Source organism: Micromys minutus (assembly GCF_963924665.1).
Source record: "Micromys minutus genome assembly, chromosome: 6".
NCBI classification, from domain to species: domain Eukaryota; kingdom Metazoa; phylum Chordata; class Mammalia; order Rodentia; family Muridae; genus Micromys; species Micromys minutus.
Window position 1 is genome coordinate 44,952,169 of NC_137975.1, and position 19,773 is coordinate 44,971,941.

Sequence of the window (19,773 nt, forward strand, 5' to 3'; positions counted from 1 at the left end):
TGTCTTCAAGATAATGCCTCCCCTGTCCTCTCGACAGGCCTCCCCATTCCCTGGGGCCTCAAGTCTCTCTTTGTTAAGCAGGTCTTTTCCCTCTGAGGCCAGATGAGGCAGCCCTGTACTGTATATGTGTTGGGAGCCTAGGTCCAGCCCCTGTTGCTTCCTGGTTGGTGGCTCAGTGTCTGAGAGATCTCCGGGACCAGGTTAGTTGAGACTGCTGGTCTTCCTATGGGGTTGCCTTCCTCCTCAACTTTTTTTAGTCTTTTCCCAATTCAACCACAGGGGTCCCAAACTACCTTTCTTAGCAGCATAGAGTCTTCCTTTTCTCTCTCTCACTTAAGCAACACACACACACACACACACACACACACACACACACACACAGCATCCTAAAGACTCTCCTCACCTCTTCCTGTATCTGTAAGTTTCCCTACAGTGGACTGGCACGTCAGCTGCCAAGTGGGTTTGTAGACCTTCCTCAGAGGTCTTTAAAAATAGAGCAAAATCCCCATCTGTCCACAGTGGTTTGGATGCAGCCCTGCTGATTAGAAGAAATAGACTCGTTCTTTTTCTCCTGTCAAGGTTCATTTCTCTCTTGAGTGCTCGTAAGTGGACAAATTTGCTTTTTGGCGTAGAGGGGGTCATGGAGTAAAGCATCACTGTATGAATTTATGAGGTATCACTGCAGACATCCTTCTCAAAGACAATGGCCCTCTTCTGCTTTTAATGCTCCTGAAGCTCTCACTGTATCAGGAGCCATGCAATCATTGTCTGAGGCTGATGGGAGTGTTCTGCTGTTCGGGTACAGGGAGTCCTCCCCTGCCCATTGGCTTGCTTATTTTCTCTCTATGTATGTGTGCAAGGCCATGCATGTAAGGGTCAGGTGGTGGCTTATAGAGGTTTTTATCTTCTTCAGCCCCGTGAGCTCTGGGGATCAAACTCAGGGCACCGGGCTTGGTGATAACCTTTACTCATGGAGGCACCGTGGTGGATAGCTCAGGGAGTCTTGGAGTACTTGACTCAAGTCTCACCTTTCTCCTGTGAAGGGAGAAGACCACAGGATACTGACTGGCCTTTTCATACATTATCTTTTTCTCCTGATCTTATGGATTCTTTATGGGCTTCTGTCTCTCTCCGTGTCTAGGCATTTGACTTGTAGCCATATTATGTTATAACAATTTTGGGGACCTCCTAGGTGAATTATGGCCTACTTTATTTTGGGGAATGGTGTAGCTTTTAATTAAATTGTAGTCAGATTTTGTTCCTGCCTCGCTGCCCCCTGCCATGTTCAAATGTATTTTTATGTAGCCATGCATCCTTATATGTGCTGTGTTTATATATATTTATATGAACATAAAAATGTAGGTTTGTGTATGTCTAAGCTGTGTGCGCATATGCTTGTGCATGTACACATGTCTGTTTATATGCTGCTGTGTGCTTGTCTGTGTATCTGTGTATAAGTATGTGTGCCTTGGTATACACACATATGCACAGGTTCATGTATTCACATATTGGTTAGAGTATGGAAGCTGAGTAGCCTTGCCTTTACAAAATTGTACCGATAGTTCAGGATCTAGTGAGTCCACAGCATGAGCTCTGTGTGGCTGGAGCCTGTGCAGAACTGGACTGGAGAAAGGGCTATCCAAAACCATCATCCTTTGAGGATATAGCTAGACAGATGTTAAAGCAGGTGGGGTGTGGGGAAGAAATGTGTCTGTCATATCCTTTTCCTTCCTCTGTGGGATGGGCTTCCAAGAAGTAAATGAAGCTGGAATAGTATTTAGAGTCTTCTGAGACATGGGGTAAAGTAGTCATAGAAACGGGGAGCTGGACTGTAGGCAAATAGAGAATTTGTAAGTTTACTCCCCACAGCCCCCCGCATGCCCCCTCTCTCTGTGAAGTTTTATCATTGTCCCAGATTTACCTTAGACCAGAAAAAATTCTCTTGGAATAGAATTTTCTGGATCTTCTTACCAATTCAATAAATTCAGCTTCCTGTACTACAAAAAGGTACCCACCTTCTCAGTGACCGTCTCCGAATGCTTACGGACAGAGATAAAGATTGTTTGCTGGCCATGGCTGTGCCTCTAGAATCCAAACACTTGGGAAGATTGACAGTCTGAGGTTAGCCTTGGCTTCCCAGCAGAACCCCATCTCAAATAAGTCTTCCCATCACTTAGATGAGGAACCATTGCTAGAAAGATGGCATCCCTTTTGCACATACCAGTGAGGAGGATATTGGTGTAATTTTCAAAGGGAATATGAAATATTTTGAAAAATCCCCACCAGTGATTCAGACGTCGACTGTCGGACCCTGGATGCTAGGAAGCATTGCTTCCATGTGGCCCATACTACTTGCTTTGGTTAATTTTAAATGTTGCCTCATTGTTATTTTATTTGTGGGTATTGTGTATATTGTTCAGTCTGTAAAGTGTTCACACGATTTTCAGAATCGAAACTCTGCCATTTTTGTCTTTATTTTTCATTCCTGGTCTGCTCCCTTCTTGGAAATATTTTTTTCATTGGTTTTGGGTTTTTGGATTTTGATGTGTAGGAGTGTGTGTTTATATAGTGTGTACCTTGTGCTGTGTGTCTGGTGGAAGATGCTGCCTGCTGTACTTGCCTCCCTCCTTTCCTGCTGATCCCACGGAGAGCTCCCTAGGCATGCGGCCGTCTGCCTTGTCCCTTTGACAGCTCCATTATGTGGCTGGGCTTCAGTTTTTCCAACCAGTCTCTTGCTGATGGGCATTTGGGCCATTTCCAGTCCTTTGCTATTACTAGTGCTGCAATGAATAATAATGTACATTTGTCATTCCATGTTTTTACCAGTATGATACCCTTGGGGGTTGACTTTTATGAGAGAGACTGATGGGTTAAAAAGTAAATGCATATGCAATTTTGGTAGATATTGCCAAATCCCCCCCTCCACTGGCTTGGGCCGTTTGTGCTCCCAACAGTAATGACATAGCCTGTTTCTCCACAGTCTCACCAACATAGTATGTCATCACGGTTTTGGAATTTCTGCTTTTTTAAAAGGTGCAAAATGGGGCCTTATGTTTCAGTTCTCATGGTGTGTGTGTGTGTGTGTGTGTGTGTGTGTGTGTGTGTAAAGTTTGTTCCCATGGACTCTTCAGCTTTTTTCGACGTCAAGATGATGTTAAGTTTTCCCCTTTGGCAATGAGCTGTGGATATTTTCTTACTCCCAAGCTATAAAGAAAACCCCCATGTTTACTTCTTTTCCTTTAGTACAGTTTTCCAGAATTATACATTAAGGAATCTGGCTGCCCCTCCTAAGCCTTCTGTTTACACACTCTTGTCTGTTTCTGGCTGCCCATCTATTCTATCTGAGGAAGCTTCAGTGTGGCACAGTTCTGATAACAAAGACGATGCGTGAGACAAAGTCTTTCGAAAGAAAAGGAGCAGTGACCTGACCCCAGTGTTACAGAAGTGTCTGGTTTAAATGGACATTTGTAGAGGCATCGTATGAACAGGTTATCTTTAGTCCATTGTACAAGGAAGAAAAGGGGGCTCATTCTGAGGTTGTACAAACTGATCTGGGATCACCCAACTAGTTAGCGGTAGAACCAGAAACTGTTTTCTTACTTGGGTTGGCAGATTTCTAAAGATGCTGAAATTTTCTCAGAAAACACCAGCAACTAGGCTCCCAGCAAGGTCCTGGCCCAGGCTGTATAATTTCTTTTGCTATAAAATATTTTGTTAGTTTTGACTGCTTAGGATAATATGTAACTTAACTTATTTTAAATGATAACAAAACATGACTTTTAGAAGTAAGTTTTGAAACTTTTGAACAGGGCCATAGTAATGTAGGGGAGGAAAACCAGAGTCCTGTGATTTATCCAAGAAATATGTTGGCTTTGTTACCTATTTCCAGAATTTCCATTTTTCTTTGCTCTCCTTTTCCCTCTTGTCCCATTTCCTTTCCTACCTGCTCCCCTTTTGACATAGATCTTGCTGAGTAGCCCAGGCCTGTCTCCAGCTCTTGATTTTCCTACAGCAGCCGGTGCCGTTCTTGAATGCTGGGTTATTGGTATGGCAACACAAGAGCTCAGGACTTTTTTCCATGAATAATCTGTTGCTTTATTATGTTCATGTTAAATGAAAACAGTAATATTTCTTAAGCATGTACTTAGCGCTGCTTTGAGAACAAGTCAAGGATATTATTTTTCTGCCACCAAGCCCATCCACAGGTTTTGTCTGTGTGGCAGTGTTCTCAATGAAGAATACTTGGCTTTGAGAAGTTCAGTAATTCACCCAACCCTATAGAGAGAATAAATAATGGTGTTCAGATTTTGAGCACAATGCCGTGTTCTGCCTATATTACTTAGGATCCTGTTACCGTATCAGCATTTTAACAGACTTTATCCAACTTATTTCTTTATTGTGTTAAATTTGATCCACATTACTGCCTTTCTTTTTAGCATACTTACTTCAGATTTGAAGAAACTCTGTGCATCTTCCTCTCAGATATTAATAGGATCTTTGCTTTTCTCCAAAGAAACATCTTGAAAAGGAAATGCAATTAGACAGTTTGGAGGAAGCTAGTGTAAGACAGAGGAACAAATATCAATTTTACATCAAAATTTGCATGCTCCCTCCATTTTCCATCAAGCTTTCTTCTGGTCTACAATGTCCTAGATTCCATATTACCATGGAGATGCCTGATACACAATAGCAAGTGGCAGATGTGTGACATCAGTATGTGAGGAAGGGTCCTTGCTGCTGCTGCGGGCTTGTTTCTATGGAGAAACAGTACAGAGCACTTTGAGGAAAGAAATCAATTGAATGTGGCAGCTAGGATGAAATTCCACTATTTTGGGGGAAAGTGTTTTGCCAACATTTAATGTCTTTTCTTTGGATTTTTCCCTTTATTAGCATATTTTCATCATACATAGTATTGGGTATAATGTTAACAATTTCTTTCTAAGGTGTTATGTACTTGATCACGTCCAACCTTCCTCTCCCTTCTTTGTTCCTCCTTCTCTTCTCTCCTCTACCTAGTCTTTTTTTCTTCTCCAGTTTCTCTTTTGCTCTATTGATGTGTATGTGTGTGTGTATGCACACGCACACTCGCATGCACATGTATGCAAGCACATAGTCTTTATACTTTTATGTCCATAAGGAATTCTAGCATTCACCAATAAGAGACGACTTGAGATACTTGTCTTTATGCATCTGGCTCATTTCCCATCATAAAAACGCAGTTGCATCTATTTTCTAGCAAGTAACATAATTTCATTTTTATGGCTCTTCCTCTAGTCTCAGGAACAGAGTATATCTTCAAAGTTTTAGAGTCTCTGCTATTTCAAAAGTTGCAAATCAGGACCTTATATTTTCATGTGCATTTCTCTTACCAGTGACAAGGTCAAATATCCTTATTTTTATGCAGAGTGTCCCCCTTTTACAATCAAAGTGTTATAACTCAGCCAATTTTAGCTTTTTGAAGAGTCATATGCTGTGAGTTGTACTCCATAGCCTTTGCTATGTTGAGGTATATCCCTTCTATTTATAGTTTCTTTAGGGCTTTCTTCATGATGAGATGTGAGACAAGTTCATTTTCACCCTTGAATCAATTAATACTGTTTTGCTTGTGTAGAAACACCCTTGCATTCACATTTATTCAAGGGAAAATCTACCATGAATAAGCAGCATTTGACCGAGGAATGAAGGATGGTTTGATATAAAGAAGTCTTTAATACAATCAAGTTGATGTGCTATTGGTAGCGATCAAAACACATAAAATATACCATTTGATACTGGAAAAGCATTTGACAAAGTTCAGCAATCTCTAAAAATTTTGTAACACTTGGGTTGGATGCATTTTCACTTTTTTCCAGTAAATTGCGAACATTTATTATTTTTATTACCAGGCAGGAATATATGAAAGGTTTTAAAAACCTTTTGTGCTCAACTATGTTCGTTTACTGTCCAAGCTCATAATTTATATAATGCTCTTTCAACAAGTACTCTAAGGAACTATTCAACTAATGTTTATTTTTTGAAAATTATTAAAAGACAGACAAGTTGGAGGGTGTTTTCTCAGGAGACTTTCTTTTCTTATGTTCAGTGTGAAGGGGCCTCCATTTTCTTTTGAGCATGGATTGCTTTGCTTGAGGAAAAGCTATTGAAAATGATTGTGTGAGCCTGCTCCAAGACTTGACAGCAGCTCTCTGAGCACTTCCGTGGTGTAAAGATTTCATCTTTGTAACTCTACCCGGTTGACTGCTGTTCCATGAAAGTCTGCCCCAGCCTCAGCAGGCCTATACCTGAGCCCTTCCCCCTTCCATTGAAAACAACCCTTAGCACCTTTCTCTCTCTACTCTCTACTCCTTGTCTCATACATCCTTAAATGATCTTAAATCTTCATCTTTAGCAACCTTGATGCCCATGTTACCAGTCTCAATCCTCGATGTGCACCGCTGTAAAATCTGAGGCCCACTAATTTTCTTTCCTTCTACGTGTCTTTCCCACCCTGGTGGCTAGATTTGTTTTTCTGTATTGAACTTGGATGCTGCTCCCTGCCTAAAATGTCATGAGTCATGGTTTATGATGGAATGGTTTATAAAAGTGGCTGCTTGACATTTGAAGCTGTCTTGCTTGCTTTTCACGGGCTCCTTCTGCCTACTCTTCCCAGTGTCATGCTGAACTTGTTCCTTGTGGGGCCACAGTGTGTGATGTCATCATATGCCTCTGTATGGTGCCCCCCGTGCAGTTTTCTCTCTTTAGAGAAGTGGAATCATCTTTAAAATCTGTGTATGAGACTCCAAAGTTCTCCTAATAGTCTTTTTTTCCATTTTCTGAAACCCCACCATACTCTGTGCTTGGATGACGTCATTATGTTTTCTTTTTGTATGACAAATAGAACAGTTCCAGTTGGAGAATTTAAAGAAGTCATTATATTATAAAGCCTTTTGGAGGAAGGCTCAACTTCATTCAGTTTCTCTATTTCTTGCAATTGTTTAATGTAATTCGTTTATACTATATAGTTTGAACATTGGTATTTTGAATCAAATATAGATCACAGTATATACAAAACCAGTATTCCTCTGAAAATCTCAAACCTCTATGTGGCATTGATTTTTTGTTGTAAACTAGAATTTTTTTAAAAACTATTCCTTTTCAGGATGTTAATGTTACTAAAAACATCCAGCAGAGCTCACATAAAGATACTTGTGTGTGTCCTCTATATTTTTAGAAAGCAATTTTTGGTTTTCACACTTATACTAACATAACTCATTTAACTAAAATACTACTTGAAGGATAATGAAATTATTACTATGCTAGCCTTGAGAGACAATGGTAATTAAATCAGAAGATAATATTAATGTTTAATAAGACAACAATTTCCTTATTTTTGAAAACATAAAAATGCTATATTATGATATTGAGTCAAAGTGCCAGAATTTTGCAACAGATTGAATGCTATGGTTACTATCAGATCTTTATAGCCTTGGACAGTGTCTTTTTCTGAAAAAGCAAGCTTAAACTCTCCATGAGATCTTTGTGGAGGTAAATGCTTAAAAGCTTTTGAAGACAGTGCTTTCGGCTCTACCAGAATTTAATCTTCCATGGATTTTGTTTATATTGATTTGGGATATAGAACCATGAACAAACCAAGCACAGTTCCTTCCACGATCATTCTAATGGCTTGAGGATACATGTCGGTTAAATGCATGTGGTTAAAACCACATGTTTTCATGTGCTTGAGTTCAGTGTAAAAAATTAGACTCTAGAATGTCTTTGTAGTTGTCTTTCCACAGCAGCTGAACTATTTTATTATGTGTATATTTTCTGTTTGTTTGTTTTATTTGGGGGCAGCTCTCAAACTCACTAGGTAGAGGAGGATAACATTGAACTCCTGTCTTCTTCCTTCTCCTTCCTATGTGTTGGAATTACCGCTGTGTGAGGTTATAAATTCAGCACACTTGGTTCTGAAAATAGGCTTTGGAAGTGTACTTCAAAAGCCATTGAACTACATATGGATCTTTCTTGTTGCTTTTTCTCTCTTTTGTTTTGGTGTTTTGAGACCAAGACTCACTAAGTAGCCCAGGTAATCTGAGACTCAGATTCCTTTTGCCTCAGATTCCTTTTGCCTCTACTTCTCCAGTGCTAGGGTTACAGTTACAAACAACCTTGACTGTATATAAACCTTAGAATTTGATGTACAGTTACAATACAAACTGAGTCTTTATAAATGCATTTCAGGCCCTCTGCATATATGCTACAGCTGTGCAGCTTGGTTGGTCTTCATGTGGGACTCCTAACCATGGGAGCAATGACCGTTCTCTCACTCTGTTGCCTGCCTTTGGATTCCTTTCTCATAACTGGTTTGCCTGGTTTAGCCACAATAGGAGAAGATGCAGCCATCCTACCGAAACTTGATATGCCATAGTTGGTCGATATTCATAAGAGGCATCCCCTTTTCTGAGAAACAGAGGGGAAATGGAGGAAGGGGACCAAGAGAAGAGTGAGGGAAAACCAGTTGGGATGTAAAGTAAGTAAATTAATAAATTAAAAGAAATAGATTTCAGCTGTACAAATTCACAGTGTTGAATATATGCCATGGGTCTGCATAGTGAAGTGATATCTAACCATACAGGAGATCCTGGCTTGAGGCTCCTTTTGGGCTTCATTCCTGATGGTGTGCAGTTCTTAGGATTTATTAGTAGTGCATACACTAAATGTAAATGATCTGAGAAAGCCATGGGAATGAGCCAGTAAGCTGTGTTCCCTCATCACCTCTTCTCCAGTTCCTGCCTCTAGGTTCTAGGTCCTGCCTTGAGTTTATTGCTCTTGACGCAGTGATGAATTGTGAGAGTTATAAGACAGATAACCCTTTTCCTTGCCAAGTTGCTTTTGATCATAGATTTTCATCACAGCAAGGGAGACCTAGTCATAACAGAAACTGGTACCAAAAGTGAGTATTGCAGTGATTAATCTGTCAGGACTGTTATTTTTCACAGGATTGTGGAAATGTTTTGGATTTGGGCTGAAAAGACCCATGACTTCTCAGAGGTTAAACGGACATCGGTAATGATAGTTTTGCTTTTTTGGAGGTATCAGAATTTGATTGAGAGTGTCATGGAAAGAAGCTGAGGCCTGACCCTGCTAGTCAGGGTCAGAGTCCTTGTAGAGAGGCTATTGATGAAGGTGTATGCTAAGTTGCACTGGAAACCCCAGTGTTTTAGAGATGCCAGAAATCTGGAGAGACAAATCATCTTTCCCAAATACAATCATGTCTCTTCTCTCTCTAGAATGCAAGCACCACAAACAAACAAACTCTACGAAAATGATTAAAAATGTATTTTGGGTAAAGTTTAAAGTATTCAGTCCTTATAAAAACATATGAGCTTATAAATATTTAAGCTAAAATATTTTATTTTAACAAGACATTTATGATTATCATATTTTGGAAAAATTAGAAACGCAAAGTTAGCTGAATGTGTAAAGAAATACAGAACTAGTTTAAAAACACCCAGTAAGCCTTTGTAATCTATCCCAGAAAATTAAAATTTATAATATAGTTTATCATATTATAGAAACTCAGCATTCTGGAGTTGTCTACATTAATTGGTAATCAGCTCACCTTAAAACAATTTTGAGATAGTTTCATGTATCACAGGCTGGTTTCCAACTCTCTTCACAAACTTTCTGATATCTGGCCTCTGCTTGCAGAACACTGGGTCACTATGTCAGTCTCTCAAACAAAGCCAAACCTGAACAAACCAGCAAACCCATCCACTTAAGAATACTCTGGGGTAAAACAATTCAGCTTTATACTGTGATCAGATACATTCCTGTGCTTTTCCTAACTGCTGATACCATTTGCACAAGAGAATATAAGCAGCCTATGGACTTAACGAGAAAATAACATGCGCAATGATTTTAAATGCTAAAGTTATGTATCAAGTTCAGTCTTGCTTCACAGCACAGGTAGTTATCTCTCTAAAGGTAAGATGTGCATGGAAGGAGAATCTACCATCCAAGTCCGTTACCATGAAGCACAACACCCTTTACTTCACTGCGTGACAAGGAACAGAACTTGTCAGCTGATCTCACACCTGTGTAAAGCTTAACCTCCGAGGTTCTTGGAGTACTGTTTGGCTTTATGAAGCATACAATTTTTGTATAATTTGCCATGAAAAACCTAAGAGTGGTTTCAGTGTGCCTTTAAATGGTTAGATTTATAGCATTTAGGAGGCAACATTATAAAAATTATTTATACAGCTAAATAAAATGTTCATTTTATCCTAAACTGCATATTAAAAAAATCAGGATTATTTGCTTAAGATAGCTTTTCCATGCAGCTAAAATGGAGCGAGTTCCTGCCAGTTCCAACCCTCCATACATCAGCTGACCTGGGAGGCTCTACTGTCTGTCATATTTATTAACTTAGGTGAACCAGAGAGTACAGCGTATAAAAGTCACTGCTATGACACTTCTGTAGACAAACATTTCTTTGTTCCCAATTTTTACGTGTTGTAACCCATTTAAAGAAAATTTAAGGGACCAGCTGTGTATAAATGGCAGACCCGGTATGGATTCGAGGGGACCCAATATTTATAAATTAGTTTCCCCTTGATTGGTTTGTATGTGGAAACTCTTGCATGCATCTAAATTTCTTGACAAAAGTACCAGTGACAAGCTTTCTGATCTTAGTTTATCAAGACCAAAAACACCATTCAAGCTTTTTCATCAACAGAGAAAGTGAAGAACAGAGAAGGGTTATAATTGTATACATTAAAATGCCCGTTGTCAAATCTGAAAGATTAAGATAGGTGCCCTGGTTCACATCTGTAATCCCTTCACACCTGTAACCCTCAATAATCAAACATAGCTTAAGGTGAGAGTCACAAGTTTGAGGCCAATGAAAGTCACATAGAAATTTCAAGGCTTCTCTGTGTGGTTGTGTGAGGCCCTATCTTAAAATTTTTAAAAAAAGAAAAAATTTAGAAAGGGCTCTGGATGCAGCAGTAGGTGCTTAGATTATGTAAGTCAACCAGTCCCCCAGCACTGCAAGAAAAAAACAAAAACAAAAACCAACAGAAAATCCCAAACCAACCAACCATCCAACGGACCAAACAAACAAACCTCCCAAAACTATAAACATTAACTTTGGAAGAATGGCCTCTGGTTGATTGGCATTTCTTGGTCCATGTAATGTTAGATGCTGGCTTTTGTTGTTAATTACTGTGATGAGTGGTTGTCAGCTTGGCGTGCACATCTCATCCTTGTTCTGCCTTTATGCTAATGAACTTGAAGTTTCTCTAACATTAAAAATGTGTTTTCTTATTGGAAAAATATAAACTTTAGGAGAGATGAATGTTAAACATTTACTAGTCCACTACTGTTTGGAAGTATATTTATCACAAAGCATGAAATTTCTCCAATTAGGCTCTTTCCAGATCTTTGTAATGGCTGCCCCTGTTGCCAGTGCTTCTGATTCTCATAGTCTGGTTCTCTCAGATAAGAGGGACCAAATTGTCTCCTTTCCACAAAGAGTACTCTCCTTAAAATAACCATCACTAATGACAATTCTTCCAAGCTGGAAATTGAAAGAAATGGTAGACTGAAATAAATCAAAGTCACAGAATGTTCACTGCTGTCCAGTCTAGCATTTGCACAGGTTGAAGCAGTTGAGACCTGTGTGTGCATCTTTTATTTCGAGAATTTGGGTGAGTTACCATAGCAGCTTCTAGCATCCTCGTCTGTGAAATGAATGCCTGGAGGATTGAATGGGATTTTATATACACTGAGAGGGAAGAGGCTGCCTAAGAACTCTCCACTGCCTGCTTCCATTCCCACATAGAATTCACATCCTTTCAAGAATTCAGCAGTGCTGGGATGAGGGCAAATAAAAGTTGTTTTAAAGTCGATGTTCATCATTGTACATATATATGTATATATGTGTGTGTTTATGCATATGTGCATATATATGTATGTGTGTGCATGTGAGTATATATAATCCATTTTATTGGCTCCATTAAAAGAAGTTAGGTCTGTCATGAAAAACTGATGTCCATGGTGTAAGATCTTTTCTATCAAGTATTTGCAAACTTAGTTTTTTATAGGAAGGTCTCATTTCTGGGAAATTTCTGTTCTCTAAACAGCGATCAGTATCTTACAAAGTCTCATATTATCTTGAACTTTGCTTTGCAGTGTGGCTTTAAGGTTTTAACTAGCTGTTAATAATTTGATGAAAAAGTTGTATTTTAAAATTGGACTTATGAATTAAAAGTTCGAGCATCAATAAAGGGTAGGTATTTCACTATTTGAATTTTTTGCTATTTAGGTAGAGAATTAGAGCCAATGTCTGGTATTTAAAGAGTCAATATCTGGAATTTCTGATATTTAAAATACCATCCCCCCAAAATAAGAAAGTATGTAATCATGCCTACATTGAATTTAATTAAAATGTCATTTAAAATTTATTTCATTATAATGAAAGTTTAAGTGCTTGATAAAATACATTTCTGTACAGAAGACTCGATTTAGATAGTTCTGGAAGCTAAAGTATGTTGGGTGCTTCATAGCCTTTTAGAATTCCAAAATAATTAAAAAGGTTAATCTTAAGTGAATTTTTTTAGATTAAGGTATATGCAATCAAATATGCATTATAACAGCAGTTAATAACATCTAGTCTTATAATGCTACCACAGCAGAATATCACCCATTGCTGTCAATGGTTAGTGTCATCTCTGAGCACTTTAAGGTGGCTGGTCTGAATTAGGATAAGGGTGGATTTATTCAATTTTGTTCATTGATTGAATAGATTAAGGTAGCATTTGACTTACAAAAGGATATATATATATATATATAGGCTTGAAAGCACATATTTACATTATCAATTTTACCTAGTCTATACAGAGAGAGTAATTTTATTTAGCTAATGATACTAAGAAGGGTTAAAAGTTAAAAGTTCAATGCATATAGGGGGAATAGAATTTCTGAGGAGTTGTTACTTCCACAATTAATTGACTAGGACTTGAATTATTTATAAAAGGTTCATAGCTTGCACTAGCTTAAGCTTTTATACATACATACATACATACATACATACATACATACATACATGCATATAATATCTATATATACATGTGTTAGGATAAGTGATTTCTTTTTTTCTTTAACATTTATTTACTTATTTTATATATATGAATATATTGTCACTCTCTTCAGACACACCAGAAGAGAGCATTGAATCCCATTACAGATGGTTGTGAGTCACTTAAGAATTGAACTCAGGACCTCTGGAAGAGCAGTCAGTGCTCTTAGTCACTAAGCTATCTTTCCAGCCCCATGATTACTTTTAATATGAGCCCTTATTTCTATAAATTTTACTCTTAAGACTGCCTTGGTATCCCAGGGGTCCTGATAGAATGGGTTCCCACTATCATTTGTCTCTAGAAATTTTTTAAAATTTCTTTCTAATTTCTTGAACAATTCTCTATTCATTAAAAAATGTGTTGTTTACTTTCCAATGTCTTTGTGCTTTCTGTAGTTTCTCTTATTATTGATTTCCAGTCTTATTCCACCATAGTCTGATAGTATACACGTGATTATCTTTTTCTTTTTACTTGCTCTAGTTCAACCATATTTCTTATTTTTTTATAGTTAGGAAGACCCAAGTATATTTATAGACTATTGAATTTTTCCTTTGTTATTGTCTCAAGATCAATGTAGTCTTTTATGTCTTTCAGTGTCCGTTTTTATTAAGTTAGGAGCTACAGTGTTCGATTCATGAAGATTTATAATTGTTCTATCTTCTTAATGAATTATTTCATTTGTTAATATGTAGTGTCCCTTCTTTGTCTTCTAATTAGCTATGATTTGAGTTTTATTTTGTCTAATATACCAATAACTATGCAAGTTGTTTATGTTTTCCATTGCTTATAGTTTGTTTTCATCCCTTAATGTTAAGTTTGGGGTATCTTTACCAGTCAAGTGTGCTTTTTGGAGACCTAATACAGTCGTAGTTTCTTGTTTTTTAATCTAATCCATTAATCTGTATATTTTCAATGATAAGTTGAGACCATTTATATTTAAAGTTATTATAGAAAAGGTTCTCTTTTCCTCTAAATGTGTTAGGTCATTTTGTTTGCTTTTGTTTGATTGTTGGTATCATTTTCCTTCTCATTTTAATTTTTTGGGTTTAGTGAGTTGCTGTTTTGGATGTGTTTTACCTTCTCAAGTCTAGTTTATTTATCTGAAGTTGGGTTATGTTTCATTTTCCTTCCTGTAAAGTATTCCACTAAAAACTTTCTGTAGTGATAGTTTGGTTTTCATGAGTTATCTTAATTTGTCTTTGTCTTATTATTTTTTTCATCAGTTTTTTTACCAAAATATCTTTAATTTTTTAGTCTTATAAAAAAGACAAAACAAAACTCTTCTTTTTCTAAAACAACCATGATTATCATAGAAAAATGAATGTATATCTTCAAAGTGTTTTTCTTTAATAGAAGCTTCATTTTATAGAACCTAAACATTAAAGGGTTTAAAAAAGCCAGAATCTAGCATAAGTTAATGAAATCCATTCATACTTCAGGCCCTTCTCATTCAGGAACCAGCATTCTTAGATTCTTTTTATTTAGTAGAATTTAATCTAATTTTGCAGTTCTTCTTTCTTCTGGTGTAATTTCAAACTCTGTGTCATCTTCCAAAAACATATTGACAAAGTCATCAAATCCTAGAAGTGTACCAACAATTTCTTTATCACCCTTAATCACAATGTGAATTCTTGATCTTGTACACGTGTCCACTAGCTCTAGTTGAGACAGGTTCGTGTTTGCAATAGCTGCCATGGCCACGCCTTTCCATCAGTTTTAAAAGATAGCTTTGCAGGGTATAACAGTCTTGGTTCATGGTTGTTTCCTCTCAGATCCTGGCCTCATATTCGCAGACATCTGCCCAACTTTCCCTCTTAAGTGCTGGCATTAAAGAAGTGTCCCACCACACGCAAGCTACTTGCTTTCAATATTTCAATCTCCTTGTTATTTTTTTCATATTTTGAACTTTTGCTTTCAATTTAACTGTTACATTCACTTTGAAGACTGTCTTGTCATAGATTTTCTTTATTTGTGCATTTTTGCTTGAATCTTCTATATGATTTTTATTTTTTTTAAACAGTAAGACATTCTTTTTAGACATTTCAGCTCTCTCCTTAAGTTTGTATTCTTTTAAAGAGGAGTTCATCAGTGAGCGATGGGTCATAGGTTGTATTATTTTTTTTTGTGTGTTTGCTATATGATGTTTTATACTTCTGTTGAAATGGATTTGTTTTGAAACCATTTTCTTCCAAGTCTATGACCTTGGTCACCTCTGAATTCTATGAACCCATTAGCCCCAAGTAGATCCAGACACAGGTCTTCTGAGATGTCAGGTAGAGTTAAATGACAGCAATGTAGACAGCGGCATGAAGTCTTATGCTGCTGGTAGTCTGTAGTCCAACTCTTCAACAATGGTGAGCAGCAGCTGTGAATGGAAGTCCACAGATCTAGCAGTTTCTCAGTCCCACTAGGCAAACAGGCTAAGAGCAGATAAGGGATTTCTATACAGTGACCGCATGGAACTCTCTGCTGAAGTGTGTGACTGATGCTTTTTCTTTGTCCTTGCTCCTGTTGTAGGCAACAGTGCCATTGGATTTCCCTGCCCCTTCTCTGGCTTGTGGATCTTTGTTAATGTGCTCCAGATGCTTTCCCTCCATTGCTCTGCCTTGCTTAATTTTTGCTTACCTGTCTTTTCCTGGGATGGATCTGATCTTTCCCTTGTTTCTGTGAAATCATGTCACTCTGAATTCACATAACTTTCCTACTTCCATTTTCTAGTTTACACTTTCTTCCCAAAATGCCACATCATCTAGTTGTCCTGTGTTTATGTGACTTGTTGTTCTAATGGCTGGTCTCAAAATGCTTCCTTCGAGGCTGTTTCTTTGTTTTTGAATAGGAGAGCTTCATCATACTTCTGCAGTTTGATGTACAACATCCCTCAGACCAAACATGATGGAAGAGTTTCTTTTACATGAGTTACTAGGGAATTATTTATTTTATTGTGCTTTCATAAAATTCAGAAGTTCTGTAAACAAACTGTGTTATGAATGAACTGATACAGTGTCTATTTCTGAGTGGGTTAAGGAATTGCCAAGAGTGATTAAGCCTGTTTTCTCTCTCTGGCTCAGAATGGGGTGTTGACAGCCAACCAAAAGCTTCTTCAGTACATTCATTTTCATGTTCAAATTTTTCCAGATGTGAGAAATAATTAAATCTTTGCATTTATTGGGGCCTTTTATGCTTTTCAGGCAGGAACTGGCAGCTGTGATGAATTAACTGCCTGGATGTGTATATGTTGTTGAGGGTATGTGTGAATATACATACATGTATGCATGTAGCATTTGCCAATAATAAAACAAGGTCAGACTTGAAAACAAAACAAAATTCGAGGTTGGTTTTCACAATGCATGTTAAACATTGCCTTAGGGATGCTACATAATTGAGAGCTTGGTCTCCACTGAGTCCCTTTTCATGATTGTTCCGCTAAATGTTTTTTTTTTTAATTGGATATTCTCTGCATTTATATTTTAGATGTTATCCCCTTTTCCCATCCAATCTCCCCTCCCCTCCCATTGCCTCCAGGAAGGTTTTCCTTCTTCCAACTACCCTCTCCCACCTCAGCACCTTGGCATTCCCCTACACTGGAAAAATGAGCCTTCACTGGACAAAGGTCTTTCCTCCCATTGGTGCCAGAAAATGCCATCCTCTGATGCATATGCACCTGGGGCCATGGGTCCCTCCATGAAAACTCATTGGTTGGTGTTTTAGTCCCTGGGAGCTGTGGTGGGTTTGGTTAGTTGACAGTTTTGTTCTTCCCATGGATTTACAGACCCTTTCAGCTCCTTCAGTCTTTTCTCTAGATCCGTCATTGGGGTCCTCATGCTCAGTCTGATGGTTAGCTGGAAGCATCCTCCTCTGTATCAGTATGGCTCTGGCAGAGCCTCTAAGGTGGCATCCATATCATATTCCTGCCAGTGAGCACCACTTGGCATCAGCAATAGTGCTTGGGTTTAGTGGCTTCATATGGGGTGAATCCCCAGGTGAGACAGGCTTTGCATCATGAAGTATGTTTTTAAGTGTAAATATTGTTTTTCTCATGAGTTGGGATATTCACTATTTGCTGTGGTAGGAGACCTGGGCTCTGATGTTGCCAGGTTGTATTAGTTTTCGTTTCTTAGATTCTCGTGCTTGTCATCTTGTTATCTGTGATTCTAAGTGTTCTTATTGTCTCTGACTGGAGCTTATCTCTCCCGTGGATCTGTGTGCCTGTGGTCTCCAGAGGGCGATTGCTTCTTGGTGTTCAGTCTCTGGGTAGGCTGTGAGTTCTGATGGCAATGCCCAGTCCTGATGCAACTGACCCGGCTCTGTCCTTGGGCCAGAAGTGTCTGTTTTCAGGCAGCACCGCCTCCTATGCCCTGAGAATTCTGGCCAGCCTCTCCTAGGGATACACAGTGAAGAGGGAGTGCATCTATGAAAATTCATGTGATTTCTTTTAATGCCATTCAAATTTATGCCAAATTGAGGCAGGGAAGCATGAAAGGATCTATGGTAGAAAGCATGGTTGAGCCAGATTTGGAATTTTATGGTTTCACCAGGAGGAATCTAATCTCGCATGTTCTGTGTCTCATTCTGTATCACTTCATAGAGAGAGGAGCAAAATAGAAATGCAGACAATGAACATGAAGAGTATAAAAGTAGACAGAGGATTAGGAACTGTGGTGATGTTCCCTTTGGGCGTAAAAGTGTGTATTAGTATACAGCATTAATCTAGAATTTATGAAAAGGGATAGGTATGTTTGAAACATAATAACTTCCCACAAAGAATCTTTTTTAAAAAAAAAAAAAAATCCCCAAGTCAGATTTTAGACCTACTGACAGAAAAGCTTGACTATGATAAAACCAGGGCTTAACATTTTTAGAGGAAACTTGACATAAATATTATATTATCCTCTTATGTAAATGAAAAGAAGATGCATTAAATCAAAAGTAATGGTGTATGTGGCTTGCCAGAAAGTCCATTAAAGATTTCACCCAGCAAGTTTTGAGGTTTTCTGCCCTCCCAGAGTATGTGTTACCACTGTATCTCCTTCACCTGATGTGGAACCAGCACAACAGCATCACTGTGAACTAAGCAGGCTCAGTTGCTGTACCCACCACATCATTTTGCAAATGAAGCAAATAGTTCACTGTTTTTGGCCTTCAGTTTGTCCTCTCTGAAGGAAAGCACCGTACTGGAGGGTTTGTGATAGTTGTCAACACTGGAGTCCAACAGAAGACCTGGCATAGAAGCAGGCAAAGTTGCTGATAAGCCAGCTGTGTTCCTAGCCATTTTTTTAATATTTATTTTAAGACAGAGTCGAACTAAGTAGTCCAGAATGGCATGAAGCTTATTCTATAGCTTGGGCTGGCCTTGAACTTGCGGTTGGCTTTGCTCCCATCTTCTAAATTGTCTGGAAATACAAACTTTAAGGATTTACTAAGGATTCATGTGACTTTAAAATTCTGATTCCGACCTCTCAAAAGAAAAAAAAATCATATTATGTTTGGTGGTTGTTGTGTTGTTGAAACCTTTGTGCATTAAAGCTTGACTATTTTCTTGCAGCCCAGTGAAGAGCCATTAAGAGCTTGCAGCAAGATTGCAATTCACTATGGAAACAGACATCACCCAAAGCAACACGAGCATTGCCATCTGAAGTGGAAGCTAAGAGGTTCACCCTGGACAGCATTGGCAAAACCTTTTTTCTATATACTTTTGAAGGTTTGCAGGAAAAGTTTATAGAAATCATTCATCCATAGAAAGCATTTCCTCAAGCTAGTACAGAGGAGCTTCTATAGAACAGAATAGCCTTTGGGAGAAGACATGAAGGAAACTGTTACAGACCACACATTCTTTAACATACAACAACAACAAAATTCCAGTAGACTTGAGTGATGACATGGCTGTTATCTCAAAGTTTCCCAATTTAGCATTCTGGGGACAGTTCCTTTCTGGCATTTTGCTGGTTAAGTGGGGGTCTGTGATGCCGTTAATTTGACCTCTATCCAAAACTGTTTCACAAGAAAGCCAACAAATCATGTAGAAGATAGTCAGATGTAACAATGTTTTCTCAAGTCACATTTTACAGAGGGTACTAGATGCCATTAAGAGACAACGGGAGGCAGAAGAGATGGGAAGAGGTGAAGTAGACAGGGTTTGTGTTTTGGAAGGGAAAGATTTAGTAAATTGAGTCGGGCTCTTGGTGGACAGTCATCATAGATGCATGTGTCACTGTGGCATGTGACACTCATCTGACAGCTGTAAAAATTCCTTTACAGGTTTCTTGAATAGACTTGTTTTAGATCATTAGTTTTTGTGTTATCAATCATTTTTGGGGGGTGCAGTTTTGCCGTTTGGAAAAGAATGTGAGAAATAATATGACGGTTGTACAGAATTCTAGTGACTTATTAGGTAAAGCTGAGGCATTTTTCTTTTAAAAATCAATGAGTATATGTACAGAAATACATATTTAATTGTTAAGAGTATAGAAAATGTAACATGAAGCTAGCTTAGCAACTTTAGAATAGCTTTTCTAACTCCATAGATGTTCAGTGGTCTATCTATCTATCTATCTATCTATCTATCTATCTATCTATCTATCTATCTATCTATCCATCTATCTTTCTATCTATCTATCTATCTATCTATCTATCTATCTATCTATCTATCTATCTA

The 19,773-nt window shown here is 38.1% G+C and overlaps 1 protein-coding gene and 1 pseudogene across 4 annotated transcripts in view; one reads left to right on the plus strand and one right to left on the minus strand.

Annotated features, from left to right (window-relative positions):
• Positions 1-19,773, plus strand: part of NEBL (nebulette) — a gene marked incomplete at its 3' end in the record, with an annotated part of 357,458 nt that overhangs the window by 220,989 nt on the left and 116,696 nt on the right. The window contains exon 1 of one of the 3 annotated variants that reach the window (XM_080918598.1): positions 18,747-18,819. The exons of the other annotated variants lie outside the window; for them this stretch is intronic. Of the gene's footprint in view, positions 1-18,746; positions 18,820-19,773 lie in introns of those variants that run through there. 3 annotated transcript variants of the gene reach the window in all.
• Positions 14,550-14,816, minus strand: LOC308421335 (U6 snRNA-associated Sm-like protein LSm5; annotated as a pseudogene). The gene has a single exon. The product of its transcript is annotated as a U6 snRNA-associated Sm-like protein LSm5 (transcript).